Source organism: Falco cherrug, chromosome 6 (genome assembly GCF_023634085.1).
Source record: "Falco cherrug isolate bFalChe1 chromosome 6, bFalChe1.pri, whole genome shotgun sequence".
Taxonomy (NCBI): domain Eukaryota; kingdom Metazoa; phylum Chordata; class Aves; order Falconiformes; family Falconidae; genus Falco; species Falco cherrug.
In genome coordinates this window covers 42,953,553-42,978,648 of record NC_073702.1, presented here as the reverse complement: position 1 = coordinate 42,978,648, position 25,096 = coordinate 42,953,553, and the positions used below count along the sequence as shown (strand labels likewise).

General features: G+C 37.0%; 1 protein-coding gene across 6 annotated transcripts in view; it reads right to left on the bottom strand.

The window, feature by feature from the left end:
• UTRN (utrophin) overlaps positions 1-25,096 on the bottom strand; it is a 386,253-nt gene that overhangs the window by 102,567 nt on the left and 258,590 nt on the right. The gene's annotated exons all lie outside the window — the stretch shown is intronic.

Here is a 25,096-nt window from a genome sequence, read left to right as displayed (position 1 = left end):
AAATACCAATTTTTCTTTAAGACACTTTTATGCTAATGGAAATTAATTTCAGGATACTTTGTTCTCCAGCAATTATGACTTTTTAAAAGAGTTAAGCATAACCACCCTTTTCTAAAAACAAGCATTCATAAGTAGTTAGATGGAATGTCTCTTATAAAGCATTTTCTTCCATTCAATTTTAAGTATAAATCTGTCCCCCTTAGAAGGAAACTGCTTTGTGTGTTTTATTTGTATTATTTTCTACCAATAGGAACACAAAAGCGGATACTTTACACATTATTTAAATGCTACGCTTAATTTTTCCAATATCTTTTTTAGCTCTAATAACAAAAATCAAGGCTTATTTTGCTGACACAATCTGCTCAGGCCCCATTCTAGCTCAAGAAAAACAGCTAGTCCGTGTTCACTAGATTATGTAACAAAATGAGTGTTTTCTACTATAGAAAATTGTGGAAAACAGTCACAATGAAAGTCTAACAAACGCTACCTTATTCTTCTCATCAGTAAGTCTCCTGATGCCACAAACACCCAAAGAGTACCTCTTAACTTTAGCTTAGCAGGAGGCAAGAAGTTATTTTTCCACCCTTCTCTCCCACTTTTTTCTTTTATCCTCCTCATCTTCCCAAATCCTTCCATTCCTTCTCACTCTATGTCTGCTCCAAATTACATTAAAAAAAAAACCAACCCAAAATGCAACAAAAAACCTGATCACTGAAAATATGCTAACCTCCATTACATTTAGGAACATACATTATAAAGTCCTATCTTCAGTAACCATTAACTATTATCTCCATACAAAAACCCCTCTTCAGAACAGTATTCTCTCTACATGCTTTTCTATAGCAATAAAAAGACTAAGCCCTATTCTTTGCAGTATTCAGTATATGCCATGTTTAATATGAAACAAAAATTGTAGCGTAAAAACCAAGCCCTACTTTGTAAAACAGCAGGAAAAAAAATTTTAACAGAAACTTAAGTATTGTAAAAGACACATTCCTGAAGAGTCACTTCAAATCAGCACAGCATGTATTAATATTTTAATTTCATATAACACACATTATAATAAGACTGGTCAAAAATCATCCATATTTTACAAATCATGGAAACATTCTCTATGCAGGAATTTGTTTCAGGAAAGAAGGAAGACAGGAAGCCATTACCACTCTTGTGCAATTAAGGCTCAGAAATTACCCACTTAAAAAGCTTTTGGTTAGTAGAGCCTGTGTGGCTGCATCATTAAAGTACATTCTTAACTTCTAATTTCAAAGATTTTGTCAGAAAGAGAGAGGTGATTACTTCACTGTGAAATAGGAAATCTTTCTAGAATTACTTTTTTTTCCCCTCCATGCAATTTCCCAAGCATTTCCAAAGCATACAAGAAAAAGGAGGCTATGTCAGATTTTTTTTGAGCCCACTAAGAAATTTCAGCAGTTAGAAATAAGCTAGAGATGGATCTTTTCTGCTGTGTCTCTCCTGTTTACCTTCACACAGTGTGCTCATCAATTTCTCCTGATCATCCTCAATAAAACTTCAATCAAGTTTGACCTAAGAGACCTTGGCTTTAATTCTCCACCATCCCTGCCATTGAAGCTGTTCAAATTGAGGCTGACAACACAAAGATTTTAAGACTTTGGCCCATATAGCTCACCAACTCCAAGTCATCCATGACATTCCTTATTAATATATCTATCTTGACAAAGAAATATTTTAGCTCATATGAAAGAAGTTTTGCATATGAAATAACAATATTGAAATCATTTAGTAGTAAAGAAGATTATCTTGAGCACACCACAGACTCTTACATTATGGTTTATACTTTTTTTTCTTATGCCACAGATGCAAAGATAGGTTTTGGAACAGCCAACTCAGACTTGCAAAATCAACTTTATTCCTTGTTTCTTAGCAATACTCAATATATTTCCCTGTCGCTCTCTTTCTGCTAGTAAACAACAACAGCAATGATGGTACATGGTGCAAGAATAAGGAAATATATCAATAATACCCTCTTGTCCTTCCAGCCAGACGTCTCTGCAGCAGAACAAAAAAGAAATCCGCTTATAAATCTAACGTCAAGCTCAAATTTCATCTGTCCTGAGTCAATTGAAGAAAGATTTTATTGGAAAAATCACATCTACAACACCACCACAGAATAAAAGTCATAAAATGCCCAGCAAAAAAACATAAAAGGTGAAATACTGAATTTGTTTATATATTTTTATATAGTAAGAAATGCAATCATGTATTTTGGTGTTTTAATGAGTTTTGCAAAAAATATCTCCCCCATGGCTTCTTAGAATGGATGCACCTCTTTCAGTAGAGAAGTATATTACTGTGTCACTTCATCCCCCCTTCTTTGTCATTAAGGACTAAAATAGTTCAGACATTCGTACAGCTTTGAGCTTCACACACATTTTGATAGAGGGAGAATTCTTTTCCTGCAGCTAGCTATACTTTTCCGTGAAGAACTAGGAGAAAAGCAATACTAGGGTTTTGGTATAGGTAAAAGAAATAAGTCAAGGTGACAATAGACTTAGGAAAGGCATCTCAAAACTTATCACTAAAACTGTCCACTAGGAAGGTAAACACATGGATGCAAGTATTTTTTGAGTCCTGTTGGGTATGCAGATGTGAACACTGAGCACATTGATAGCACAATTATTTTTTTCCCACATGATGCTCCTTTATAAAAGCACAATGACATTTTAAACTTTTATTGTTCATGTAGAAAGGGGCTGTATGAAACTTTGGCAGTAATTCATACCACCATATTTCATACTACAATTCTAAATTGTACAATTACTGTATACTTTAGGTAATGGTTTAAAATGCAGGCTTCACTTTCCTCAGTAATCTGACAGGCAACAGACTACCGAATCCAACATCTATGCTTTTAACTTGCAAATTCATTCTTATTTCCTACATAAACCTGGACAAAGATTTTTAAAGATTCCTGGAGAAACAAGCACTAATCTTAGATATTCTCGATTCTTATAAAAGGAGGAAAAAAACATCTGGAAACCTAAAATCTGGTATGCTGATGCATTGTCAACACAAACAGCTTTCGGAGCTAACCTTAAATACTACTAGCCAAGAATAACACAAAAAATCCTTCTTTGAGACCTGAGAGAGTTCTTCCACTGGTGGGTGGACAGGGGCTCACAAGATTACACTTTTGAAATGTTTTATGCAGCATCAGACAAAGCAACAACTACGAACAGCATCACAGCATCCATTTTGCAGGTATGACGGACATCCTTCAAGTTACTTGACAATGGCAGAGTAACCCAGGAACCCACTAACACAATCCTTCTCTCAAGGAAGAGAACAAAGATGTGTTAGGTCCATAATTTATAACTATTTCCCAGTGATTTACTCTCCATCTGATTTGTTCTTTCAGTAACTGAAACATATGTCTTTCCCATTGTAACTTTGGAAATTATATACAATTTATTCTATTATACCAAGATAATCTAACCCATTTGCTCTCTCCATTAGAGATGCTTATGATTTCTAACATGAAAACTAACTCTTTTTTCAAGCTAACATTTTTTTAACTTACTGTCTTAATTTATAGGCAAGGAAGCTGCCTAAAACAAGGCCTTCCAAAATTTCTGTTGATAATGCTTTGTAGCTGAAGCCTTTTCCACCTGTGAAAAATTAGAAAGCTAGAAAAAAATTCCTATTCATGAATTTTTACACTGCTTTGTGCATCCTGTAAGCACCTATTTTCTTCAATTGCATATTAAAATTATTTTTTCCAGCACAGTAAGCGGGCTTGCAAAATTATGCCTTGTTGATTTACAGCCTCTTTTTTTTCTCTTTTGAATTGTACAGGCTTGTATACAATAATTCAAAGAGCAGATCAGCTTAATAGTTCCAACAGATGAAGGCAAAGCTAATTTCTTAGAAAACACATGGGATGTTTCTTAAAAACAGAATATATTTAAATCAGGTCTCATTATACACTGTTTCAAGGAAGTAAAGATGCACATTATTGTAACTCGTATCAGTTTATCACATCATAGCTATATGTGCCAATCAGCAGCTCCTGTAACATTTAATTAGTCATCTTTATTGTGCACCCGGTGCCTGAAAAAACTCATGTTACTTTTTTACACTAAAATGAAATGGAAAAACTATATGTGTAGCATATAATAGGATGGGGAAAGTAAGTAAGATGATTGAGAAAACTTGAAGAATAGAAAAAGGAATTGTTTATAAAGATCACACAGAAATCAAGGTTGTAAACAAGTCTCTGCCAGCTGTCTGCATCATTAAAGAATCAACAAGAATGGAAATAAGCATAGCTTATTTAAAAGCTGCCCCTTCACAGCAGACATTATTTAATATTATACATATATGTAAAACTTCAAAAATAAGTATCTTTGTTCCTGGACAAATCTCTACATGAAAGTCAGTTTTATAATTTACCTACCCCAGCTGATATAGAATACATTCAAATATAAAGCAATATTTGAGATGGTGCATCTCACCATGCATTTACCTTTCATTACTTCATATTTAATCTATGTGGCAAGAGAAATAATTAAGGAGAAAAATGGTGCCTAATATGCAACCATTACTACCTGGAGATACACAGAGACACATGCAGCAAGATGAGACCCAGTACTACATGTTGATAATCAGCGACAGTGACCAACACCAAAATAAGAAAAGGAAGGCAAAGATCAGCGTGGAAAAAGAGGAAGTTGTTTGTCTCTGTAATAAATATATATTGTGTATTTTTATATATATATTTTTTAATATAAGAGTTTAAAAAAAAGTTCAAGTTTTGGAGGTTTATCCCATGGCACTTGCAAAAGAGGTCTCAAAAAGGACCAAAGACAAGTGAATGGTGAAGGCTGCGTTGTTCCAAATTGTCTCTGTGTCTATGACCTACCACTTGTTACCTCTGTTGCTGTAGAGGTAATACAGAGTGTGCAAATAGGGTGGCACCTACTAGGGTTCAGTGTGTGAGTAGACCTGAAAAGTCATGTCTATAGCAAACTCCTTTTTTGCCTGCATGCACAGGGAAACTAAACTGGCAGGAATATAAGAGCACAGATGTGGGCAAAAGAATGAATTAGACTATGCATACTGGTGATCTTTTATCACAGGCCAATAAATGTTAGCTTACTTAAAACTTTCCCTTTGATTTATCACAAAAAGATGCTTTAGGCCAGAAACAGAGGTATCTCTTCACTGAGGTTGTTTGTCCCTTGATAATTTCCCTTCCCACTCTGGTCTATGGAAAAGTGCATGTGCTCATGGCTATTCACCAAAAATATCACCAACTTCTGTATATGCATTAATATATATGCATTACAGGAAATAAGCACCTGTAAGTAATTCTCAAACAAAGTGCTTCACAGTACAGCAAAAGAGACAGAGGATGGAAAGTATGCTTTATTATCTACTGTTCAGACTTATACACATGAAATATGAAGTTTTTACTAACATTTTAAAAGCTAATAAACTGAAAATCTCAAACTGCATCTATATAGCTAGGTAGTGATGCCTTAAGAAAGGGTAACTGAATCTGAACTTTTTAAAACAGTTTAAAACTAGTAAGGCTATTTTCTTCATTTTCTTCTAACAGCACTTTGAAATCAGAAAAAGATGTTTTAAAGCTTGTTTGGAAAGTTTTCACTTACAATAATCTTGCAGAGACTTTGAAAGAACTCCTTTGTGCCCTAGAAAATGATTCAATACTGCAATATAATAGTAGAGGTAAGCTTAATTGTCATACAGATTGCATTAAAAAAATAATTTAAAAGCTATTCTCAAATTAAAGATTACAAGGCTACACATTTTCTTAAAAATTAAAATAAAAATTGTTTTTCACACAGTTAATGATTTGCCAAGAAAGAACCTTTCTAAACTTTTCTGAAGAAATAACTGCTGCAAGTCCTGCATTCCCTAGAGATGCCACAGGATCTAAATCCAACTAGGAATGAAGAGACTGCTTAATTGAGCAAAAGTTAAAAAAAAAAGAGACATAATGATGGTCATTAATATGTCTTTCAGCACCAATAATCTTACGTAACTGGATTTCGTATTTCCTAGCCCAATGAAATGAGACTTTGTTATTTGTGTTTCTAGGTCAATGATAACCAAGCCTTGGTTGCCTCGAGAAGTTTGGAAGCCTCAACAGAGCATAGTCCTAGGCACTGGCACTGGAAAGCCTAGAATGCTTGCAGCTATTTTTTTAAATTATTTTTAATATAGAATCATAGAATCATTTAGGTTGGAAAAGACCTTTAAGATCATCAAGTTAACCATTAACCATTAACCAAGCACCGCCAAGTCCCATGTCTCCAACTACCACATCTACACATCTTTCAAATACCTTCAGGGATGGTTACTCAACCACATGATTTGGAAGTAACTACACTGGGGAAAAAAAACACCCAAAAAACCAACAAACCCACACTGTGCATCCCTGACCTGTTGCAAAAGACATTATCTTCAAAATAGTTTTTCTGAAGATACATGTTTATTGTTCTTTACACAAAAGTAATCTGAAAAGACAGAAATCTCTATGTGTTAACGCCAATTCCCCACCGAATGAACTACTGAAATCCTCTAAAATTATAGCCATTGTGAATTTCTATGTAAAGGTTAGTGGAACCCTGTTGTGATGGTTTGCTAAGCACTTCGCACATATCCACTAAACTTGCTTTATTGGGTATTTTCCCCTTCTTCAAGAAAGCCATTTTTTAAAATATTCAACTCCATACCAAGAGAGGGTTCTCCTTTCTATGGCTAAGCTTTTCTCTCTTATGAATAACAATATTGATCAAGACTGTTAAAGGAACAGCAACCTGTGGGTTGGTTTTTTGTTTTTTTTTTTTGGTTTATGTGCTCTAGTTTTTTAATGGGATAAAATAAATAGAAGTTTCATATAAGCACAACGAAACAAAACCTGCTAGAATACAGTGCTTCTTTTGCTCATCCAGCCAGTTTCTAAGCTAACTGAGCATATTTTGGTCTAAAGCCACTGTAATATGAAAGCTAAAAAAGGACGTAAGACACATTAAATTTGATGGCTTGAATAAAACTACATAGAAGTAGTAGATTAAACAAGACTTGTTTTATATTGCTATGCACAGGAAAATAAGTAATGTTTATAAAGGTGCTTTTAGAGAAAATAATCTGTTCAACATACCTAATCAGGATTTAATATAAGAATTCATACAGATTGCACCCCAGAGACAGCAAAAATGCCTGAGTCAGAGTGCAGAGTCTTACAGAGAGGGAAGGTCTTGAGGCTTTCCACTCTTCAGGTAGTGGAAAAAAGTACTTACTTTTACACAACAGCAGCAATCATCCTGCTAGCAATGGAACCAATTTTCAAATGCCAAACTGCCTGTAAATACACCTACCTTCAGTTTTACGTCAAAAGACTACAATGTGCTTTTGTTGAAGGAAAATTAATCCCACCAACCTTTACTATGGAAACATGACAACCATTCTGTATCAACAACCCTAAAAGACTAGACCTTGGTTTTTTTTTTTTAAAAAAAAACAACACACACAAACTAATCTGAGGAGAGACATGACTAGGTTTGGAGGGGAGAAAGTGAAATAAACATGGAACTTCTGTTCTATTAAGACAGGCTGAAAGAGTTAAGGTTATTCAGTCTAGAGAAGAGAAGGCTTAGGGGAAACCTTATAGCAGCCTCCCAGTACCTAAAGGGGGCCCTACAAGAAAGCTGGGGAGGAACTTTCTAGTAGAGCATGTAACGATAAGACATGGGGTAACGGCTTTAAGCAGAAAGATGGTAGATTTAGATTAGATGTTAAGGAAGACATTCTTCACTGTGAGGGTGGTGAGGCACTGGAACGTGTTGCCCAGAGCAGCTGTGGATGCCCCATCCCTGGGAGTGTTCAAGGCCAGGCTGGATGGGGCTCTGAGCAACCTGGTCTAGTGGGAGGTGTCCCTAACCGTGTCAGAGGGGTTGGAACGAGATGATCTTTAAGGTCTCTTCCATCCAAAACCGTTCTATGATTCAGTTCATACTAAAAGGATTAACCAGTGGGTTGTGCTGTTAACACACACGCTTGTGTTTAACAATCACACATGATCATACCCTCCCTTTTAGATCAGATACGAATAACAGCACTTCAAAAGTGAAACACTAGGCCAAGGTTCAAAACAAACTGGAGAAGAAAAGGCCATGTACATAACCCCAAAAATATTTCTGTGGACTGCATAGCTGGTATTTTGTAAGACACAAACACACGCACATACAGCTGTAAAATAGTTCACTGTGTCCCAATGAATTATGAAGTAGTAGTACGCTCAGTGAAACCACTTGAGTCCTACAGTTACCACGTGGCAAATACATTTGAGGCTGGACAAGCCGCAAGTGCTCTGCATCACTGATGACAGATGAGGGTACATAGCACTGATGTGCTCCTTACTTCAGGAAAGGCATACCTAAGCACCCTCCATTAGATAAGGAAAACTGAACAGCAATTTGAAATCTCCCATTTTATTCTTGGCCTCATTACTCATTTTAGAAATAATACTGATGAGGTATATTCCCATAAGAATCCAACAAGTTAAAAATGAACGGTTTAACAAATAACGTATTTCCAGTCTCTCAGGTACTGCTTTGTCATTGACTAATATTAGCAGACTAGAAAAATGACAGGTTGCAATGTAGCAATCCCTTCAAAATTATTTTGTAATTCATATATTTTTTACAGTTAGCTGAAAGATCAGAACCAGACCTAGGGCAAAATCGATTTATACCATTTCTGTCTCAATCACTTGAGCTGGACATGGAGTCTAGTTTAATAAGGGCTTTTCCTTTACAACAGGCTAGATGGCAAAAGTGATTTAAAAATTTGACATAAGATACAAAGGCTTTGAAAAGCTCAACTTTCTAATACCTATTGGACTTCTAACATTAGTGTGTGATCTAGAAACTCTGGACTACACTTAAAAAAAAAGAATCAACCCAAAACATAAACCAGAGCCAACCACATAGAAAAAGTATATGCAGGAAACCCCAAAAGTCTCCTCACTCCTCCCTCTTCAAAGTAGCCTCTTCTTTTTAGGACAATGTGTTGGGTTTTTATTGTTATATAAATACAAGATAGCAACCTTGTACCAACTGTGAACTGCACTGAATATTTTTTTAGTTAAAAGGTTGTTTTAAAGAGAGAGGGGAGAAAAGGTTCACCAGCCAGCTTTAGATACGTATGCCAAAAGAAATGAGACACCTGCCATTTTATGTGTAATATGTGAAAAGCATGTATTGTTCCTATCTGTACAAAGGATTTGTTTAATGTTGAATATTGGCAAGATATACAAACTGAAGGCAGCTTACTATGTGGAAGAAAACAAAAGTGATTTGATGATATCTGTAGAATTAGCATGAAAAGGAATTCTCAGTAATTTTTAAGACAATTCTCCATTCTCGAAGTACATGGAATTAGAATAAACTCCAATATCTATGCAGCTCTGGGAAAAAACACATCACGTATTTTCATGAAGAACCCAGCTTCACAGTCTTGAATACACAGTCTGCAAGGATTCTGTAACCCAAACAGAAGTATCACAGGCATTCAGGTACGTCTCTAATTGACAGAGGGTGGGAAAAGAAGTACCCTCTCTACTTGCTCCATTTCCTTTTGCCTGTCCCCTCAGCCTCTGCTACTGGCTCCTGTCAGAAAGGACAGACATGCCCTTACATGAAACTCAGAGATAAACCAGAACCTTCATTCTAATATGTACAAGAACTGGTGTCCAGACAAAGGGGACTGACACAAAGAAATCAGCAAAGATGCAATGGCATTTTAAATTGTCTGCCAATAAACCTCCGAACAACGCCATAGGAAAACATCACCATACAATGCCAAATAAAGCATCATGGTGAATCTATTTCAAAGGTGTTTAAAGAGATTATACTTTCTGAACATCAACCTTCAAGACAAGGCAATGTATCATCCAAAAAGGATCCTTCAATTTCCAATGAAACTATTTTGTAGCACTATCTACAGAACAGAAGTCACATTTCTCCCACAGTCTTCATCAAAGTTTTACTTCCTTCGAAGAAACAAAGGAAATTTGTGTCCTCAGTGCTAACTCTAATTAGCTTCAAGCTGTGCAACTTTCCAGTGCACAGCATACAACAGCATAACTTTGGACAAGTTTTACTACTCAGTTACGTAAGCCCCAAGAAATGAGGTTATGGTGGAAACACGGTCAGAGTGTCAAATAAGCATCTCTTCTTCATGGGTAGCAAACTAGTATAACTTCTGCTTTTTATATCAGAAAATTCTCACAGGGAAAGGTGGAGGAGGGTTAAAGAACAAAAGCATTATTTTTGTAATGCATCCTAAATATGCAATGCCTCCAGCCTGACACAAGACACACAAAACATCTACTGCATATTAAATGTCTCATTACTTAATTTAGCAAGAACACTCAAATACTCTGCTAGCACTAGTAACCACATATACCTGCAGTGTCTTGCACTATTACTCTGCACCATACAATAGTAACCATCTACCTCTTCAACATAACAGGGATAAATTCCTCTTTCTTTGCTCGCCAGAAACAGACAGGCTTCGGTTTGCTTAGCCTGTATTACTACTGAGCACTGATAAACTGTCAATGTTAACAGGCCATACGATTCTTGCTTCAAGCTGAAGTGGTAATACCATTAACAAGTTGGGTGCTGCATTGTTGTTGTTAAGAATAGTTAAACTCAAGTCACCTTTTGCTCATTTTGGGCAATTAAAATTTCCTCTGCATTTCTTCAAGCAAACAACAATGGGACAAGTCTATTACAATTGGTCTCATAAGCTACGTTACTATTAAATGGTACCTGCCATATTACTGCAAAGGTCTTGAGAAAGATTTTTAGTAATTGCAGTTCAAACTCCAGACAGTCAAGAGCAATTTTACAGTACGCAGCACTACGAATATTCATTCAGTATATGAAAACAGGACACGTTTGTGTGAGCGTGCCCACATCTCACATATGAGAGAGGTTTCCTGTAACATCAGGCTCCTTAGTACATCAGGGTCCTTGCTGATGAACTGCTATCATAAAAAAAAAAAAAAAAAAAAAAAAGGGTTGTACTACATGACATCATTATGAATTATAAATAATCAGAAAAGTGAGATCACTGCAAAAAAGTCTCAAGAGGAGTATCTCATGTCTGACAGTTGCATACGGGGAGGAATATTCCCCCCTGCAGAAGGAAATACAGGCACCCGAGCCCAGCTGAATGCTAAAGCAGCAAAATGCTAGAGACTAGTTGTAACTTGAGACTACCTCGAGTGTTCCTGTTCTGGTTTTGTGTTCAGTTGTGTATGTATGCATATATCCATATGTAATAAAGGATTGCTACTGGAAATCATTTCAGAAGCAGAAATCCTGTCAAAGCTAATTACTCCTCTTTCTTAGAAACAGACGCTTTGGTTTCTCTTCAGAAGCAAATGGTCTAGACAGACAACTGAATAATCACTAAACAGTCAACAATCTGTTCTCTACTGATGGATTCTCCCTATGCAGCAGAATACCAGAGAGTTCAGCAGAAGCACAGCTACACTGGCTCAGAACAAAGGTCCTCTGTCACCAGCACCAGCTGCAAAAGCCATGTCAACCAAATGGTCCCCAAAATAGGGGAAAAAAAGACTCAAAATTAACAGAGCTCAACTCAGAAAGTTTCCCCCTGTTAAAATAGCATTCCTTATGCTTGCACCATAGTCTCATGGTTTGCATTACATGCTCCCATCTCTCCCTAATTCCCTAATCATTCCTCTCTTGGTTATTTTACATTAGCCAAGGTCTACGCCTCCCCACCCCGTCTCTTTTTGCTGTCCATTTTTCGTCTGTGGCTTCCCGTTTTCAAAACTATCTAAATAAGACAGTCATTGTAAAGCTTATACCACATAGTTGGTTACTGTGATATGACCGATTACTGGATCTCTGGTTTTGATCACTTCTTCAACATTTCCTATCTCTGGATCATGTGCTAGTTCCAACATCTACTGAGTAAGGGAAAATTACAGATTGTTTCCCTCTGGTTAGTCACCTCCTTCAGCTGGTTCTAGATGTCATCGTAAATTACAGGGACATGAAAAACCAGAACTTGACACCTGTGCCATGTTCATACAATGCAACCACTTGGAAAAAAAAAAGGGGGGGGGGGGGGAGGGGGGGGAGGTGCAAAGAAAAAAGCAAGCCCCAACTATATGTCACATATTCTATGGCACATGAGCAATGCAGCAGTTATCACCACATAGTTGTGGTGGGCTTGGGGCTGTTTTTTTTATGGGGTGTGGGCGTGTGTGTATGCTTCTATTAAGTAGCAGAGGACTTCCCCTCATGAATCACACTTAAAAAAACCCCAAACATTACTTCAGCTGGGAGTTCTAGCCCCTTGTCACACAGGGAACATCCAGACTTGACACAACATGCAGTGGTCTGTATCGGTTTATTAGTTCCACTTCTGCCTGTGCAAACTAAACTTGTCCAACCCAATGGCCTTGCTAGGTCTTTGCATTTTCAAACAGGTGATCTAACAAAGTCTTGCAAAAACAACAGAAACCCCAGCCAAACCTGTAGATTAAACTAAGCTGATAAGCAAAAAATATATTGCTGCTTTCAGTCAACCCTACCAATAAGAAACTGATTACAACATTGCTAGGCATTCAGTATACATATATTAATAGTAAACACTGGATAAACCTGCTTGAAAATTGTCAGTGTTTTGCAAATTGTGTTAAATCATCCACTTACAGGGTTGTGCCCTCCTATCCAGATGAGGGCACTTGATTTGTTACTTGATTTTAACTTAATCTGGTTGGGGTTTTTTCAGTAGAAAAAAAAATGAACTTCAAATAATCCACAGAAAATTATTCAAAATATCCTTCGACATTAAAGACAAATCTTTGCCTTATTTTTCCTTATCAGAAGTTCTTATAATAGCTGTTCACATAAACTATATTCCTTGATTAAAAGTAATTCTTTAAGAATGATTAATTGTTAATTTGACAAAAGAAGAAAAAAGGCCCTACTGAACCTTATCTTATTGCAAATGTTGTCACTAACCATTTTTGCTGGAGGACTACAAAGTGGTTTTCCATTTATGAGAAAAGTCATTTAATATAACTGACAATAATTTGGGGTCAATTAGGGAAAAAACCTAGTACTTAAAAGAATACTTCTATGAAGCAAGGCATATTAAAGTTAACTCAGATCCACAAATACTTTCCCACAGAAGGCAAACGTATCGGACAGGTCACTAGTCAGTCTTACTACTTATGCCTATTCACTTAATTTCCTTTCTCTGCTTTGTTTCTTTTGTTTCTCCTTTATGAAAAGTGGTTGTGGTTTTTGGGTGGGGTTTTTTGTCTGTTTGTTTGAGGTTTTTTTATAGGCTCTTCAGCCAAAGAATTTGAATATTTTACATTTAGTAAAACCAACTTCTATTAAACAGACAACTTTTTTTTTTTTTTTTTTTTTTTTTAGAAACTAAGAATTTGAAACCATAAACAATTCCTCATTAAGCCAGAAAGAAATACATACAATTAAACTGTTATTTTTAGTCCTCGGTACTTAGAAAGAAGCTGTATGCCATGGCAAAGTTACCTAGGAAAAGTATGGAGAAAAATATAAGCAGTAAGAAAAACGCTGAAGGTATAAAAATAACACTGAGAACCAACACAAGGAATGTCTTAAAACCAAAAACTAGAATTGGTTGTAGTGTTTGGGTGCCATTAGGAGTAACAAGGAATATTCTGACATATCTATAACAATAATTCCCGGAAATGTAAATAGTAATTTAAAGCCATTAAAAAAAGTGAAAACATGCAAACACAGTACAGCAAGACACCTATACACTGGTTCCCAGAAACCCTTAATGAAAAGTATATACTATAAACACAAATTTTAAGAACAGTAAAGGAATTTCACTTATTTAGTTCATTTATATTGTATTTAGAAATGGGGTGCTCTAGTGTCAGTGCTCTCTTCAGGAAAGAAGTTATTGCTTGCCTAGAAATCTCTTCACTTTCATCTACAAGTACAATTAAAACACGGTAGGCATGTTTATTTGCTGTAGAGACTTTTAGACCACACACATGATCTTAGTACCCAAACATCTTCCAGGATAGCATTGAGCAATGTGATTCACACCTGCTCTATGTTCTTTTTGTTTTCTCTTCAGTATAATAAAGTAGCTTTGTTTTTACAAACCAAGGAATTTTGATGTGGTTTGTTTGGGGTTTTTTTTGTTCTATATACTGTGCTGTGTTTACTACCAGCCATTCCTTCAGTTTACTCCACAACTTTAGATCCAGTGTTAAGAAAAATAACTTCCTCCTCTTTCAGTGCTGCTGCAACACCACCATGAAAAGCATTAAGTAGGAAGACATGGGTGAAAAAAGGGTTTGAGTAACTTGCAGCTAAGCAACTATGTTCACTGGACTAAGAATCTTTTAGCAGCCAGAAATGTCAGAAACCATTATCTGCATGCTCATACAGAAGAGTACAAGGTCATCAGAAAATCATCGCAAATGAGGCTGACCTATTGAAAAAGTAATTTCAACCAGGCATGACTTGTCTTGTAGCTTCAGACTCCTCTGCATGTTTCTCTCTGCCCCTACACATCACCTCTTCTCTGCTCAGCCCTGTCCACTGCATCTGAGCTCCAAGCACCACAAATACAGCATGACAGAGAAAAATGCTGATTGCTTGCACATCGCTGGTGTTGGACAAGTCAGTACTCATACCACCTGCGTGCAGACAAGCACCACTGCAGAATGAACTGATCTTTGCAGAATGTCACCACAAAACTAAGCACTGAATCTCAGAGTTGCAGTTTTCAAGGAACCTTTCACTGGGCTCCTTTCTCCAAGAAAGGCTAGCACCGTCACATAGCACATCACTTGGCACCTCTACCAATGCTCACAGAAGAAAAGCTGTAGAAAATTTTAGGACTTTTCTTTAATAAGCAGTACAGGTTGGGCTTGGCTATTTATTATCGCAAACAATAGTCCATCTTTTAGCTCAGTTTCTCAGTGTAGCCCTTTGATATGGAAGACTGGATACAAAATTAGGTATGCACAACTCTACAAGCATCTCTTCAGGCAGCTTATAATTGTGTATGTCCAGCACTGATCATCTTGTCACTACCAAAGTAATGGTTTCATTTAAAGTACACATAATATTAAGGATGCAAACCCAGTTAATCAGAAAGCCAAGGTGTTATGATAGCTTTTTGCTGCAGTGACAATGGCAGCCTGATCATAAGCTTGGGTACTCTTCCTCCCACAATATCCTTCATACTTTGAAGTATGTGAGTAATGTTAATCAAATGCAATGAACAGAAAGATTTGTCCTGTATTTCCTTTATCATTATTCAGGATTAAGAAAAACAACACATCCATAAGACAGAATGGGTGAAAATCATTCTAGCTTTTAAATGTTGTAGACTGTCTATCTCGTAAGCATTAAAGACGTATCATTCTAAAGCATACCCTTCCAAGTTCAGGAAATGTAACAAAAAATCTTACGCTACATCTATGAACATGGCACTAAAATGGGGAATGATGAAACACCAATGCCATAAAGAAAGCTTCTGAACTAAGGAAGGAAAAAAATCCCAGTATTTCTCTGAACCTGGGCTCAAATAGCTTCAAATGCCTCACTTCCAGCTTTCCATAATTGCGACTGTACCTAACTCAGACCAGGGAACACCGAATTTCAAATTCTGTATGGGAGTCATCCTCCTCCTCATATCCAAAAAATGAACTAAATAGAGAATATCTAAACAGAATGAAGTAATGCAGTGTGCAAGTGACCAAGTATGTGTGTGCTGCAAGAGCACTGTAGTGTCAGAGATCTCTAGCTGTCAGCTAGATCTCTGCATAAGCTAGTTTCTCTTACTGAAAAACTCGCCTGTTACTAGCATAGGTATCTGTGCTGCACTGCTAGATAGACATGACCTATCTGTTATGTATGAAAGGAAAAATGGAATTATTATTTTTTTTATGATGTTACTGATGAGTTTGATCATCAGGAACTCACATACAACAGAGAACTAATAAAGACAGATTTTTTAAACACTCCTCAGCAAGGGAAAATACTTCTGCCAGTAAGATGCTGTTCCCTTTTCAGTCTGGATTCAGGACCTCTCAACTTTTTAAAAACTTAGCACTATGGAGCTTTACAGATTTGCCTTGCCACTGGAAGTCTGTCATATTCTCAGTGCTTCCTACGCCTCCTACTTCTTCCCTGGGGAAGAAGCTTGCCATGTAAGGTTGGTGTGCATGTACCCAGCTGATGGCATGTTTGCTCTGTGGCTCTGAAAACAGCCATGGAAGCAGAGCAGAATGCACAGACTGATCATGCTTTACACGAAACTACTGTATAAGGCTTTGTAAGACTGTACAACATCTAGAAGCCCAAGGCCTCGCATGCAAATCCAACATTTACACCTTTCAACTCAGTTCACAAGAGCAGTGCCAGGAACAGAAGCTGTTTGAAGATACGGGCAAGTCCCTCACACACAGAGGAGGGCAAGGGCATGATGCCTGTTGGCTAAAGGTGAAAAAAAGTACTCAGATATTTGCCTAAGGGAAGACTTGAAGTTTCTTCAGTGCAGGTTAAGCAGTGCTAACAGCTGTTAAATCTCTGAGGCACACCAGGAATTCAATTATGGGAAAAAATGCCAAAATACACAAAGAAATTGATTATGTATTTCCCATCTAGAATTCCAGCAGAAGAAAAGCACCTTGTTCAGTTAAAGAAACCTGGATCCAAACACCAGTTTAAGCTAATTTAGCAAGGATATTATAAGCATACTCATTATTCCAACAGTAGAGATCTGTATAGGGGATTTTATCACTATACGCAAATATTCTTGGATTTTTGTTTTTCTTTCTTTTCCCTCACTTTTATTAATTCCAGGCTTTGTTATAATTTTTAAATAAAGTCTTATATTTACAAACAATAAATGCACAGTTTCAATGTTACGGTTTGTGCCACTCACCACATAAGACTTTGGGAAAAAAAAAAAACACCACCAAATTGCACATGCTTTTGCAATTACCCCTCTAGTTTCCTACGTAGCACTCAGAGTAGCCTCCTTCAGCTTTCTTTTTCTCCCAACTGCCCAAAAGAGCATCACCAGGCTTTACAGTGTCAAAGAAAAAAACAAAATCAAAATAGTATTTTCTGTCAACTTCACAGGAGTAGATTAGTTCCTGACACTTTTGACGTGACCAAACAGTGCTTCTGTCAGCTACATTTTTTGACTCAACCTTGAAATCATTAGCAGTTTGGAATAAATTCTCTGTCAAAAGCATAAAAGACTTAAATTGTAAAATATTGAAACAGAACTCTCCAATCCTTATGATGAATATACATCTCCCTTCTCTGTGTATTTAATTAGAAAAATATGTAGATTTCTACACTTTGAAAGCACTGTTGAAAATGAATCAACAGATAATAGTGCTCTGTGTAACAAAGCGAAGCACTGCCTGTTTTATGACCAAAGTCCAGCAACTTTATAAATCCTCACAATTAAAAGAAATATATATCACCCTGAATTCTCATTAATTTTTATTCATGCCAAAAAGCAGCCAGCGTTGCTAAACACCTAGCTACAGAATAAGTCTAATGAACTTAGAAATTACTACTTCTCAGATAAAATATTTAGGTTACAACTATTCAGTAATGATTTTAACTCCCAGTTTAGGGGGTTCGGAGTCACTACTACAGCAGGGGAAAAAAAGGTTAATCGGAGTCTACTTTTTAGTCAGAGCCTGGGGATTTGTTTCTACATCAGGCACTGAGGCTCCTGAAAGCATCCATACCCAGTGTGATGGCATACACTAACCACAGCACCGATGTCAGCATGAAGCATTGCACAGTGTCTCTGCTTCAAAACTCCACATGGAAAACCATGTGCATAGAATGTACAACTGTCAGACACCATCAATAATTACCGAAAAATGACACCTTTCCCATCCCTTGCATTTATTTGATGATAAAAATATTTTCACATCAGTCTTTCCTCTTCTTGTTCAGAGCATCAGAATGTTATATTTTTAGCACTTTGTTCAGTTGGAGGTTTTCTCTCCTGGCTTGAATTTGATCCCTTTAAGGTAGCAAATGCTCACACAAACTTCTATCTCCTCTGAGGCTGGTTCATCACTCAAAAAGAAGATGGAACCACAACAGAGAAAATGTACACATTGCTATTACTTTAAAATAAGTAAAAAAAATGAAACTTCATATCAGGTTGATTCCAAGGTGAATGCATATAGACTGTATAAAACCTAGAGCAATGGGGAAAAAAATAAAAATTTTAGAAGGTGAGCTGAAGTAATATTTAAGTGAAAAATGATGTATTTGTTCCAGTAATTTCTTTAAAACTATCTCATTTGCTATTCTCTCTTTTATTACTGATAATCCTGAATTCTTGCTGACCTGTTTCACGGACTTAATGAAAAATATACCATTAAAAGTAATGATTTGATTCAATCACTGAAGTCTCAGTTGGTACTGAAAATTTTAATTTACACCCAAATGAATCACACATTTATAACAGTATGTATTTTTTAATGACTGTTTATAAAATCATAAGAATATTCCTTTCATTAACCAAGGGATTTTACTTTAGATTTTAGAAATTCTTCAAGCATCTAAGTTATCAACCAGCTGCTTCAAGGGAGAGGAAGTCTTCTGTGGTTGGTTTTTTTTTTTTTAATCTATTGCATTACTTAAATTAGGACTTTTGGACTAAAACATAGTTAATATAGAAGGAATGTATAAAGCTAACTTCAAACACAAGTGAAAGTAAATGTATTAGAACATTTACTTAATGATTTATGGCTTTAGTTTACTACTCTCTCTCAAGCTTACAAATACTTCTTTGCAAAACCAAAATTGCCAACAACACTATGAATCTATCTGGGAAATATAACTGGTTTATTGTGTTATACCATCAAATTGACATAAGTATTTCTTCTCCCCATTTACACATTCATTTGACAAGAAAGCTTTAAAAGATGAAAATTATACTGTAAAATAAAATTACTAGCATCAGCAGCTACTAAATTCTTTGAGAAGACCTTTAAAATGTTCTTTCTCACTTCAGGCTATGCCTGTTCATTTAAGTTCAGCAGAACTATGCAGCTTCCTACATGCCCCTGAATCTGTCCTGCAGAGAAACAGGGTATAGGGATACCCAAACAACAGCCATCTATCATGAGCACAATCATGTATCAGTAAGAGTACAGCATCTCTGACAATCAAAAACTAAAGTTAAGGCTGATCTTCATTCACTGCAGAACCAGAAGAGGCTGCTCATGTCACAGAAGTTACTGCATGCCTATTCTCTGTTTGGCAGAGCAGGCTACAAAGCTTCACAGCCAGTTATCTACAGTGCTTGCAATCACTTTAGAAAACCATCACTTCACTACTAGCCCTGACGTAATGTTACATCATCATTAAACAAGAAGATAGAAAGGAACCTGCGAGAAAACTTTTGTTCTGTACAGGATGCTTTTAAAATGTCCTCATGCATTACAGGGGAATAAATTATACAATGAATAACCAAGCATGTTAAATAATTTGTTAGTAATAAATGGGTGATTGTGACAACATTACACTCCTTCCGGAAAGAGGTGCCTACAACACCACCCCAAAACCAACACACAAACTAAAAAAACCCAAACCCCACACACACAAGGAACAGCCACTTCGCACAAGCAAGTACTTTTGAAGTTACACTGCGCTCAATAGAATTCAGTAAACTGTTGATGAAAACAAAGTGATCTAAGTGATCTCAGTAACTCTGAGGAATGGATGCAGACACTGCAGGCCTATCACGCACATCCTGTACAGAGGAATCGTACATAATTATTGATGTTCTGAGTACCCTGAGTCTTCGGATGTGGACAACCACTGACAGTACTTTAAGTGATGCTAGAAAAGGAGCCACATTACTGGCCTGACAAGATGAGGATTCAGGTTCCAAATCTGATTAGCACCCCCACTCCTCCCCATTCTTCTTTTGCACATAACAACTAACCACTGTGGATAAATCTCTAAGTAGTGCGTTAGGATCTCCAGCAGCTGAAAGTGGAGGAGTGGGAATCCTAAACACAGTAAACCTTTCTGAAGCACAGCACTGAAGTTACTTTGCAGGAAACATGTTAGCATAAACATAACCTCCAGCAGTTTTCCTAAAAAGAAAGCTCCAAATCTTTACGCACCATTTTAGATTTAGACACAGTTTCCTGCTAAAATTGAAAGACCAGAACTTCAGAAAACAAAGCTGCTTCTAGTAATGTTCCTAGCAGTTTCACAGCCCCTCACACTACCCACCCTGGATAAATGACATCCACCGAAAGCCAAGTCAGAAAATACAGATGGTGTGGTAACTTTCTAAGAAAACTTAATAGCTGAGGTTAAGAGCTCTTGTAAACAACAACAACAACAACAAACTAACCCCAAAACCCAGAACACCCCCTGCAAGGTTACTTTGCCCATTAAACCAATTCCTTTCATTTCTGCTGCATTCTAAAAAAGCAGCAAAGCAAAAAATGGGAAAAATAACAAAAATACAAGAAAAAGCAGAATCCTATTTCCTCCCCTATTTTGTACATACATTTTGAAGCCTAGCCTTTAATCTCAAGAATCTGCATGAAAACAGGAGTGGGCGGCTGCCATGGCAACACAATTTTTCCAATTTATTGCTGATGTTCCTAGGGTGGATTACTGGCTGTAATAACAAGGGATTGAGGATCCAATAGTTCAGGAGTTAACTGGAATAAATATTCTTCTCCCCTAAAGAGTCTGCCTGCAGCAGTAAGAAGCAGGATCTAGATGAAGATATCCTTAACAGAAAATAAAACTGATTCTTCAACAGTCCATGCCTGCAAATGCAGACAAAGTTTCAGAGGGATTTTAAAGTGGCAGCAGCCTCTCTCTTACTGTGTACATAAGAATATGGAGTGCATCGTCAACTAATGCTGCCGTTCAGTTTTCTCCAAAACAATGATGCAGAGGATACTCTGCCCTTTGAGAACACAGGATGAAAGAGGATAAAACTCTCTAGCACTTGCACAAAACTCATATGGAAAAGGCTCAGTTACACAGAGATTCTTAAAAGATTTGGAGTAATCCTTGCAAGCTCCATCCCACACCTGGAATGACAAGTGACCAGCTCTGCTAAATATAGTATGTTTCTTCTTACTGGTACAATTTATCAAAACAGACCACAGAAAAATCAAGGACACCCCAGAAGATTCTGTTGTTATACCAAAAGCATCTCAAACTGGTGTCAGAATAAGAAAGGTACAAGCAGGACAAATAACTTTCAGCTCCACCTGATACAGGGTATGAAAGCTCCTGAAAAAAATATAACAATGGCCATTGTATTATTGCAGCTCTGTAGTGGTTCTCTGCAGTTGGAAAAACAGATTTGCTGCTGCTGTGCTGGTGGGTTTTTCCTGGCTCTCTGCCTTTGGAAAAACAGACCCCAGCAAAAAAATATTTTCATGCAGAGAAATGTCCTCTCTCATTTCCGTGCACAAGTCCATTTCTGTGACCCAGAGCTCATCTGTTGATGTGCTGTCCTTAGGTTTCAGGTAATACCCAGCATTTTTTAATACAAATGAAACATCATCTGATCCTAAGAAAGCATACACTGTACTGAAATCCCTGAATTCTTTTCTGGGCAGTTATGGCTTAGAAAAAAGGTCTTGAGAGTTTCATTGACAGGTCTCCGAAATAATTTGCTCAACATGCAGCTGCAACCAAAAAAATCCCAAAAAACCAAAGAAGCCAAGAAAATGCTGCACATCATCGGAAGGGACAAGACAAAAAGCCATTGTTTTACTACAGTATAAAAAATTGATGCAACTTCATTTTAAGTACCACATGCAATACCAGCCACTGCACCTCCATAAGGATATAGTGAATGCAGAGAGATGAACAACAGAGGTAGTTAAGGGAATACAATAGCTGTCTTATGGAAATTGGTCACCGATATGTTTGTGCTCTACCACCTTCACTGGCTATGCACATGGCTCACTCTTGAAGGTCAGGCCACAGCCAGTCGTGGTCTTCCAGCTCAAGACACAGGAGTGGAAATGGATGGTCTGATACATCCTAGTGCATCAAAGTGTTCTGAGAATTTATTAGTAGTAGATGGGCTACTACTAATAATAATAATGGAAGCAGGGTGGTCTTTTGGGATGTGAGACAAGGAGCAGCAAGCAACACTGGACTCATTGCAGCCTTTCAAGGGACAGACAGAAATGTTGATTGCTGTGCCGTTTCTGCAAAGTAAGCCTGATTTGTGTCACACGCATTTCCCTCCACAGCAATGTCAGAACATCCTCTTAGATATTTGAGGATAACTATAAACCTTCAAGAATAGGCTTTATTCATTGGCTTAAAAGAGACCCAGTGAGGTCCTAAAAGTTTATATAGGAGTCTTTGATTAAAACACACACTAGATCCTCAGAAAAGGGCAACATGAGATGTATATACTGATAAATACCTATTATCAAAATGAGAGTATCAAAAAGGCAAGCCCACAGAAATATTTTATTTATTATCTATAAAAAATTATATAAAAATATAAAAAATATTATCTATAAAAAAGTGCATATCAACTGTTTTTTCCACAGTAAGACAATCTGGTTTACTCTGCATCAGTGACAGAATATTTTGTTCTTTCGTTATCCAAGTTACTTTTTATTTTAAGTACTGATCTGTTGCAACTTTCCTAACTTATCAGAAGACAACCACACTTCTGGGAACAAGCTGAAATACAGCCAGAAGCAACATTTTTTTGTCAATGTAAAAATACATCCTAATCTAACACTTCATTCTTTGTGCCATGCTTTTGTTTACACATCATTCTTCTGGAGAAATAGCCCAGGAGAGCAGAGCGATACACTCCTGATTCATTTACGTGATACACAAATCAGTTTGAGTAAATCCTTAGTGAGCAGTGGCTTCATGTCAGACAGGCCCACTTGAGAACTCTTCATTTAACTTCAGGCATTAACTACGCTTCTTTTCCTGTAACAAAATATTCCCACCCACAATTTCCACCTCTTCCTCCTAAACACACTTCAAAGGAAAAAGCCTCAGTTAAAGCTCAATTAATTGTACCATTCTTGTACAATACAATTCTTTGTACTGGACAATCTCTCTTTTTCACCATTAATCAACGTTTTGGATTCTCAAATATGCACCGCACTTAAAAACTTCCAAGAGTCCTTAAAAAACTCCTATCCATTACAAGTTTACTTAAGGAGCTCTCAAAACATTCAGTAATGCTGACTGACTAGTGGGGAGGCTATTTCCCCTCTTGATAGAGCGTATAGTTTTTGAAAAACACATCCTTACTTTGAAGGGCCACTTCACGACATGATAGAGACCGCTCAAGCTCCTGCTTCAATCACATCCTTGTCCATCAGATCAGGTTGCAGCTCCTCCTCTAAGCAAAAGGCTGTATTGATCCTCCTCTTCCAACCTCAGACTTTTTAATTCTCCTTTCTGACCCCCTCAGAGCACACGTGTCAGTCAAAATTTATACTTCAGCAAGTAGCTGACCACCTGTACACAGGACCAATTATATGCATTCTTCATGTCTTATGTGATGAAGCATAACAAATTAATAAAGCCCTTTCTAGACTGTAATTAAGAGCATAGACTAGGGCAGTACTGATGACAATATACTCATCTTTTGATTCTTGCAGTTAATTCCTAACATGGAAGCAGATTTTAATATAGAAAATACCCAAGAAAAACAAATCTAGAATAATTAAGTAGGACTTAATTTAATAAGCCCATTGACTGAAGTCAGGCAGGCACACTGAAAGAGCACAGAGAAGTTAAGGCTAGAAAAATCTTTTCTCCTCACAGACTTTTCCTGCTGGTAAAGAGAACAATGGTATTACAGGCACCCTGAAGGGACAACAACAAGTAGAAAGCAGTTTCCCGTTGGCTATGATAACATTTTTTTATAAAAGTGACAACAGCTAAGTAAACCAGAACTAAATATTTGCATCTTTCAGCATTTGATTACTTTAACAAACCAAGTCTGAAACATGAAATACATAGACAGCAGCCTGAAGAAGTTTAAAGAGCATCTGAAATATTAATGACCTACCCATAGACATAAAATTATCAATCAAACATTCACAGGTCCTTGGCCAATTCATTCCAAGCTCAAACGAAGCTAAGTTAAGCATCTCTGTGATCCAAGACACATGCATTATTTAGCATTAGCTAGACATTTGTTCATTTTTGCAGACAGATGCCAACAGGATTTATGCGAGAGGGTACCCATTTCTGCTTAATTTGAAATGTCCTGTTCTCTCTCTGAAAGCTAAACCACAGTGATTTATAAAATATAGGCAGTCTTTGTATTTTAGCAAAAGCACACTTTCAAAAAGCTACAGTCAGGAACTCTTCCAGCAGAAAAGCAAGATACAAAGCTCTCTGTGCATCTCCAGAGAACAAGGTGTCAGAATCTGCGTTGTCTCCTTTTGTACACAGGTGTGACTAGCTATTTCCATAGGCACAAAACCAGCCCACTGATTTTTCACTGTACTTTTGTACCTCTTCTTTTCAGCAGAATAAAATATTGACATAAGGGTTGTCTTTTGGGATTACGGGGGTGAGGTTGTTTTTGATGTTGGTATTGGTGGGTTGGTTGTTTTGTGGGGTGGGTTTGGGGTTTTTTACATGGACTACGCAGCTAATCAAAATTTGCATCACACTTTAAAATCCTAAATAAGCATTCATAAGGAAAACTGAGAAAGAACAGAATGAAAGGGAAAACCTGAGCTGGTAAGGACAAGCAACAGCAAGAAACTGGAATTACGGGAAAAACCACTGGCAATAAACCCTGTAAAGGCAGATGTCATCATTTTCTTTTCCCTATAAGCCATTCCTTGTGTCAGTACCTTTGCAGATAAGTTTTCTACACTCCAGGAGTGTGATACATGTAGACTCAGCTATTGGGTACACTTCATAACAATCACTTTTTAACTCAGGTACTTTTAAACTTCCTCTCAGCATCCCAAAGCACT